The sequence below is a fragment of the Octopus sinensis genome, linkage group LG10, assembly GCF_006345805.1.
Source record: "Octopus sinensis linkage group LG10, ASM634580v1, whole genome shotgun sequence".
Taxonomy (NCBI): Eukaryota; Metazoa; Mollusca; class Cephalopoda; order Octopoda; family Octopodidae; genus Octopus; species Octopus sinensis.
The window spans coordinates 68495199-68504126 of record NC_043006.1 but is presented as its reverse complement, the minus strand read 5'-3'; the positions used below and the strand labels follow the sequence as shown (position 1 = coordinate 68504126).

Here is an 8928-nt window from a genome sequence, read left to right as displayed (position 1 = left end):
ATTCCCTCCTTCTCACTTCTGCTCTTTGCATGTTCAAATTGACTATCAGTCATACCAATCACATCAATCACAGCAGTAAAATGCAAATACTCTTTGGAGAAGAAAGACATCAATGTATTGGATTTGAAATGTGGAAGAGGAGAAAGAGGTTGTGGAAATGTACATGTGTGTTTGTGTGTATGTGCATGTATGTACACATGAATGTGTGTGTGTAGCAGGCAAACAGAGAGAGAGGAAGATATTGACCAGTTACATTGAGAGGCTACTATGAATGATCATTGATAAGGCAAGAGGGTGTAATGATCTCTGAATCTATGTGATCCAGAAATACACCGAATCTACCAATGATAATTCAGATATTTCCTAGCTAAATGTGTTGCTGTAATATCAGGTTCAAACTTTGGCACAAGACCAAGGGAGAGATGTAAGTCAACTACATTGACCCCAGTAATCAACTGGTACTTATTTTATTGACCTGAAAGTATGAAAGGCAAAGTCAGCTTCAGTGTATTATGAACTCTGAACATAGAGAAGGATTAAAAGCTGCCAAGCAATTTCCTCATTGTGATAACAATTGTTCCAGCTTGCTGCCTTCTGTGTTGCTGTAATATCAGTTACCTGTAAGGTAACACATTAAACTATTACTCATCACATTCTTTATTATTTCAGGATTTTTTTTTTTTTGCTGTTTTTAATCCTTAATCCTTTTGATACCAATCCGGTTGAAACCAGCTCTGGCTCTGTAATACAAATGTCTTGTTTTCATAAGTTTTGAATTAAAATCCTCCACCAAACCTTAGTCACAGTGTATGTTCCTAACATTAGCTTAATGATAACTTAGTTATTTTGCCAAATTCTTTGTTATATCTAAAATTAATTGAAAGAAACACAGAGCATTGAAAAATAAATACGGTAATGAAAGGATTAAGCAGTTTTCTAATTCCTTTCATCTGTCTGTCTTTTAGGATTAAAGTTTGACTTCCAGACCAACATGCTACTGAGGTCCCATAAAATTGTTCTTAATTAACAGTACAACCTTAAAACTCAAATGTGTATCTAAATACATATTATAACTAATGACTGTTTTCCTTTACTAATTAAATCTATTACATAACCAGTTGGGTATGTTTAGAGGGAGATTTGACTGTTATATCTTGCAAGTCCAGCATTCATATACTGACTCCTCATAGCGGCGGTGGTGGTGGTGATCCAGTTTTCATCTGTTAGCATCTGTACAATATTACTACATCTGCTTTGTGCCCTCTTGATTTTGTACCCCAGGTGGTCTACCAACTATGTACCTATTTAACACATGTAACTGTGGGAAAACAGATGGGGATCAGACAATTTGAACTTATAGAATAAAACATTACTTATAGTTCTAAAAAAGGGTTTGTGTTGATATCATATATTTTGTACCATAAATAAAGGTTTCAAGTTCATATCAAAGCAAGGTCTGCAATTTTACTCTATTATCAAGTTTGTTTTGGTTTACTGGTTTGATTTGGAGAGAGGGGCTTGGCCCATAACCTTCAAAAGCCCTCTGAGACCAGTGAAATCTTAACGGAGTGGCTGAGCCATGACTTTTCCTCTTGAATATTGTTGTATATTGTATGTGGCAGGTGTGACATGAGACCAGCTAGAGCCAAGAAACAGATTCCACTGTAGCAGCAGGAGAAAAGGTTGGGTGAAGTGGCATCATATTTATGAGACAAAATTTGGAGAGTGTCTGTGAGTCAGTTATGAAATGTAGTGAAGCTTAATATTGTTAACATATTCTAGAGAGTCAAGGCAATGGATGGTAGAATTGGTAAAACATTACTCTGGAAATATTAACCTGGATGTAAGAAATTTCTCTCTCTCTTTTCTCTGCTGCTGAACAATTAATGATCTAGGATGAAAACAATATCAAGAATATCTTCCAAACTATAAACTATTTTCCCTCTATAAGAAGTGTCTAACTTTGTAGAATGTTGAATTTAGCTTAATTTATTAGCCTAAGTTGTTCCATGCTGATGATTGCAAAGCAGGATGAGATAGCACTAGACATGGCAAGCAACTACTTGAAACTTTAAGATCTTTATACTGTGCAAATAAAAAAAAACACAAAAAAAACGTATCAAATGTGTATACACTTCACACCTTCTGCTTTATTCTTTGATGTAAAGTTCAGACTTTCAAATCTACTTCGACAACTTAATCTAGAAAAATATAATAGTTAATCACCAGGGACACACCATGTGATTGAACAAAATGCTTTACAGCATTTATTGCCACATTGTGAGTTCAAATACTGGTTGAGCCAACTATGTCATTCATGCTCCTAGGATCAGTAATTTACTGGGGTCACACTAATCAGCTATGCTATCCTGTATGTGTGAAACCTTATACTTTTGTTAGAGAGTAATGTATTATAGAAAAGTATGGATATCACAGTTTCTTGTTTTTATTTCTCAATCACTTCTCAGATCCCTGCTTAATATTGTTGATGTTGTACCTAATGTGGGCAGAGTATTAAAGCTGACCTTTCGTTTTTGTCTCAGAGGCTAAGACCAGAAGATGGGTTGATGAAGGATGGTTGTGATGGCTGTCTGATCCAGTGGCCACCTCTTAGTCATAGAACAAGGTCACATTAATAAGGAGGAAAATATTTCTTCCTTCTTAAAAGCATTTGACCCTTCGAAAGAAAGCAAGCAAATGATGATAACTATTGCAGAAGATTGACAGAATTATTAGCACACCAGACAAAATGTTTTGCAGTGTTTATTCCAGTTATTTATGTTCTGAGTTCAAATCATGCTAAGTCAAGTTTGTCTTTTATCACTTGGAGTCAATAAAACAAGGTACTAGAGCTGATGTAGTTGACTCCTCCAAATTTGTGACCTTATGCCTATATTAGGAACTGAAAGAAGAGAGGTGTTTAGTCAATTTTAGTACTTCATTGCTGCTGCGTTTTATCAAAGGAGAAAAGGCCAAGTCAATCTCCACTGCTTTATGAATAAATAATTCACTTGTGATGTTCTGTGTCAAATTACAGACACTCTCTATCACTGTTGCTGCCAGAAATACTGTGAGCCAGAAAGTGGTTAATTTGAAACAGTGAACCAGTGGTTGGTCCATTATTGGAGATCTGTAATCAATAACAATATTGTTCACCAACTGTAATATAAAATTTAAAAAAGAAAAATAGATAAATAAATTCTACTTTCTCTAATATTCTGCTGATTCGATCATACGACAACAATGACAATGATGATTTTGATGATGATGATGATGATTTCTTTGAAGAAAACTAAGGGAAAGGCTAGAAACTATATAGAAGAGAAGTGACAACTTAATATAGAATGATAGATGTGAATATCTATATATGGAATTAAAGAGTATATTAGGGAGCTTCCCAAGGAAGTGTCTCTATTCCAGTGTCTCTATACCAGTATCTCTATACCTACTCTTGTCTGTGTCACAAGAGATAGCCTAAACTATGTATCATAAATTTAATCTTAAATCAGGATATCTCACTCCACTCATGCTCAATTGGCACTCAAAGAAAACGATGTGGATCTTATTGAAGAAGGTGGAGAATCTGACCTCAACCATTTTTTAATTCACAAAGATGTGGAGGATGGAGTGGAGTGGAGTTGTGTAATAACAACTGTTTTTCTGTTAGAATCCAGATAAGAAAATAATTGTCTTTGGGAATGTTGGAATTCTGGAAGAATTAAATGTTAAGAAAATTTGAGAAAAAACTGTCTGCTAAGATATTATTGAGATAAATGGTTCATCATTCTGGCTTCTTCCTGCAAGATTTGGTTTCAATGTGTGGATAGTTTGTAGTTCGTTCACCTCTATTTGATGTGAAATCTTGATGTCTTCAAGCAAATACTGTGCGTGTAGGGGGTGTTGTATATGTGTTTGTCTGTGGTTATGTGTACAGGTTTGTGTGTGTGTGAGGTAAGTTATTTAACTGTAGGTACAGCTAGTTGTTCTGTAAAGAATAATGGCATGATATCATGTGTAGCATATTCCTTATAGGTTGACACAAGATGGTGTTCATCTGTTTTAGGTGGACACACAGACAGATATACAATGATGTTTGGTTGTTTTCAGTGGCTGTGTTCAACATTAATTTTGTCCAACTCCTCAGTCTATCTCATTGATGTCACATGTTTACATAAACACTTTCTCTCCCTCTTTCTTTCATTCTCTTTCTGTCTATTTTTTTTCCTGGTAACTACCCCCCTAGTAATTACTGAGAGTGGATTTGATATGACAACCTTTCGTATGATTCCACTGACTTTTAGATATTTATCCTTCAGTTTTAGGTGTTGGGCCTCATGAAGGCAAAGTGGCTGAATTCTTTTCGAACATTGGGCCTCATGGAGGCAATGACCGAGACCTTCGGCATTATGTCGTGCTTGACTCATCAAACCGAGCAAAATCACACTCATGGCAGTTACCTGTGTCACGCAAATTGGCACCTGTGTCGGTGGCACATAAAAGCACCCCAGTGTTAGGAAGGGCATCCAGCCATAGAAAACCATGCCAAATCAGACTGGAATCTGATGCAGCCTTCCAGCATGCCAGCCTGGTTGAACCATCCAACATATGCCAGCATGGGCAACGGATGTTAAATGATGATGATGATGATGATGATGAAGTTTATCTTCTCTGATATCCACTTCAATCATATTTCTTTCCTTTGCCAGTATGTTGTTCTTCTTCAATCATATTCTACTTCACGTTGCCCAAACTTGTTAAAATCACAGGATTTTAAAAACAATTTCAGCATTATATTCTTATGTACTTGGGAGTTTCAATTTGTTGCTTGGTTTTAAGATTTAATTTAACTTTAGTTGCAACAAGATGATGGTTGCCGATGCAGTTAGCATTTGAATTAGTCCTATCAGAACACTTCCATCGCAGTTGGACCATGAAGTAGGCTATCGGTAACCCCTATATGAACCTTACTACAAATACAGGGATTTCAATCAATTTACATTTCATTCACCTTCAGTTCAATCAAAAACCCTTATGTTCCCACAGATTAATGTGTTAGGAGCTGTAATTATTAACTTTATAATTACTTTATATACACACACAAAAACACATGTGCACACACACATACACACACAAACGCATATATGTATATGTAGGTATGGATAGCTTGTTAGACAGACTTGCAGGCAGGCAGACCGACAGACTGTGTGCTTGTGTTTGTGTGTGTATGTATATATATATATATATGTAATTAATCAGAAAATGGAGAAAAAAAGAACAACATGCAAAAAACAACAACGCGAGGACGTGGTACATGCAAAGTATTAATAAGACGCTCAGAGAAGGAAAGAAAGGGTGTTTTACATTTCAAGCAAAACTCTTCTTCAGTAACAGGAGACAGAGGAAAGTCCCAGAGAAAAAGAAGTCCATGTGCGGTTCCATTTTGGAATGTGTGTGTGTGTCTGTGCAACATTTACAGTATGTATAAAAACATACAAGTGCACATGCACACACACATACTTGTATCCACATAACACAACAATCCATACATACACATGTCCACACAACAACAATACACAACAACAATACACAACAACGTGTGTGAGTTATGTATTTTGATTGATATCTGTGTTGTTTAAAAGTAAGGTAAATTAAATTATAGAATCTTTTACACAGAACCATGTTTCTAAATTGTTAAATTGTGTCTGTATATGAAAGTGAGAGTGTTTTTATTTAGCCACAGGTCGTGTTGATCAGGTAGACCCTAATAAACTAAGGATTGTATGTGTTCCATTTTTAAGGTAGTAAGGTGCGAGTTAAGGAAGATTTAGCTGCTATTTTGTATCAGGTCAAGCCATTACAAGGGACTTTCTCATAAGCTGGTGGCCAAGTAGTGACTGAGACAGAATTTATGTTGAGCAAGATAGACTTAGCTCTAATGGTTGCTAGAAACAGCAGCTAATTCTCTCTCACATCAAATACTAAAACAAAAGGAAAATACATTTCATGATATACTGTGGGATTTGTTGAAACAGACAGGGTAGTCATGGCTAGAGTGTCTTTAATCATGGGTCTATTTGACCAGGGCTGACCTTGTGCATGTATGGAGGGTTACACAATGATAACTGTGTGTGTGTGCGTGCATGCGTTACTCCTGAAAACTGTTATATTATGTGTATAATGTCAACCTATAATGTTATGTTGTATGTTTAATGTATTTATGTCTATGTATATGTGTGTGTGTGTGCATAGTGGGGGTCTCAGTGTACTGTGGACATCTGTACTTTACACACCCTGTATTGTTATGTGTATGTATGTATGTATGTATGTATATGTATAAGTGTGTGTGTATGTGCACTTGTATGTTTTTATGCATACTGTAAAAGTTGCACACACGTTTGTGTGTGTGTGTGTGTAACCCTCTCTATTCATGTGACTATATCTGTCAGTACATATGACTGGCAATCATTGTGCATGTATGGAGGGTTACACACACAACAACACACACACACACACACACACACACACACACACGTGCATGTGTGTATGTAATGAACATCACATACACACGCTTTTGATGTGTGTGTGTGTGTGTGTGTGTGTGTGATCCCTGTAAAACATCCTACATTTCCCCTCTCCTGTTATTTCAATCAACATTCAAGGAAGAAAGAAGGTTTCTCTGTCATATTCCATGTTTCCGTCTTTCATAATGTTAGTTTGTGGTGTATATACATGTGTGTGTGTCTGTCTGCTTATGTGTGTATGTGTGTAGACAAAAATTCTGTGTGTGTGTAGGCTGTATTTCTGTATTCTTTGGTGAGCATAATGTTTGTATATAGGTTGTACATATGTTTAGTTTAGTAAGTATACATACTATATGTCTATATTATGCAATGAGATATGTGTATAAGCTGTGTGTGTGTATGTATATATATATATGTGTGTGTATGTATTTATATATATATATATGTGTATGTGTGTGGGTGGGTGTATGTTTGTGTGTGTCCTAGTATAATACAAGCTGCACAAGTTGTGATAACAAATACTGCCATATGTGGACTTTACCTTAATATAGATTTCACTTTCTAAGCAGAAACATGCATCAACACACACACACACACAATCACAACATGCATTTATAACACCATACATATACAACCAATACTTACATACATATACGCATGCACAAATGTTGCTACGCTATTCTACACATGGACACAATATGACTTCAGCATATTTTTCAGATGTACACACACACACACACACACACTCATTATCACATGTATCTTTTGCAGATATTGTACCATTCTTCTTCATCGTCATTAACACTCAACCATTATTTCACACTACTACTACCACCACCACTATTTATATATATATATATATATATGTATGCCAGACATTGCACCATTCCATAAACTAAAGTAAAGCTGTAGATTCAAAGTTCATATCCCACTGTAAGCAGTATATAATGTTCTTAAACAAGACACTCTACTCACTTCCAGACACCATCAATGCAGTTTTTTTTCTGCTTGTTGCTTAATTTTTTGCCGCCCCCAATCCACCAGAAAATACAAGCTCAATGAAATTCCATCCTTGAAAACACTCCTTTTTTTTTTTTTTACTTGGAATAGTGTCTCTAGGACTACATCACTCCATGTGTCCTTTTTTAAATTTTTCTTAAACTGTGTGATTTGAGGGATATTTGGTTTTCATTTTCTGCAGCTTGAGTGAGATTCCATTGTGAGGTGGCTAATAACATGAGTGTTGTTTAGTTCTGCTGTGGTTCTGAACCAGGTACCACTCAAAGTTCCTCATTATGTCAGCCTTACTTGATTAGACATTCTCATTAAACGACTATTGACCACCCTGTCAAAAAGAGACAAGCCAACAACCTTTCTATGAAACAATGACTATAACTGATGAAATACAGCGAATAGCATTTAGCAAGTATGTGTATGTACATGTGTGCGTGTATGTGTGTGTGTGTGTGTGCACATGTGTGTGTGTGTGCACGTGTGTGTGTGTATGTGTACGTGTGTGTGTGTGTGTGTGAGAGAGAGAGAGAGAGAGAGAGAAAGAAATTGAGAGAGAGAGACAGTTGACTCTCATAAATTTCTAAGTGCAAAAGCCTAGAACTATAGGATAGAACTGGTGAAAAAATCTAGACTAAGTTTCCAACCTTGGCAATTGGCTAAGAATCTAGGAAGCTGTTCCTTTCGTTATATATATATATATATATATATTATATATATATATATATATATATATATATATATAAAACACATTGAACATTAACTATGTTAATTAGATATAAATATACTCAAGGAAGAAACAATATTAAATACTAATACTATGCTTCTTATTCAAGAGACAATCCAGGAACATTTCAGTCTTATTTAGCCTCATCAGTGAAACACAGATAGAAAGGGCATCCAGCCATAGAAACCATGACAAAACAGACAAGGAGCCTGAACAGCCTTTCAGCTGGTCAGCTCCTGTCAAACTTTCCAACCCATACCAGCATGGAAAACAGACATTAAATAATGATGGTGATCATGATGATCATGAATAATTAGCATATTTTTATAAATAAATTAGAGAAATTATCTCAGGGACATTCTCTGCATGATCACTAACTTAACTTTTATTTCTCATAAATGCTGCTGCAATTTCTCTTAAAAATTTATTATATTCACAAGATGTCAATCATCGAAAGACAGATGACCAGACCCCAGTTATTCTTATTCGAAACACTTGATCTGGGTGTGTGAGTTGTACAACTTGGATCAGTTTTAATGGCTGTGTAGCTTGGTCACCTTTGATGGTTATGTTTGTTGTTGATTGCCTTGGTTTTTTGTTGTACAGCCTTCACCATCACCTGGTGAAGCTTGCTTGGACATTTTTAACCCATACACACTATCCATCTCA

At 35.8% G+C, this 8928-nt stretch overlaps 1 protein-coding gene across 6 annotated transcripts in view; it reads left to right on the top strand.

The window, feature by feature from the left end:
- LOC115216751 (rho GTPase-activating protein 21-A) overlaps positions 1-8928 on the top strand; it is a 402000-nt gene that overhangs the window by 200114 nt on the left and 192958 nt on the right. The gene's annotated exons all lie outside the window — the stretch shown is intronic.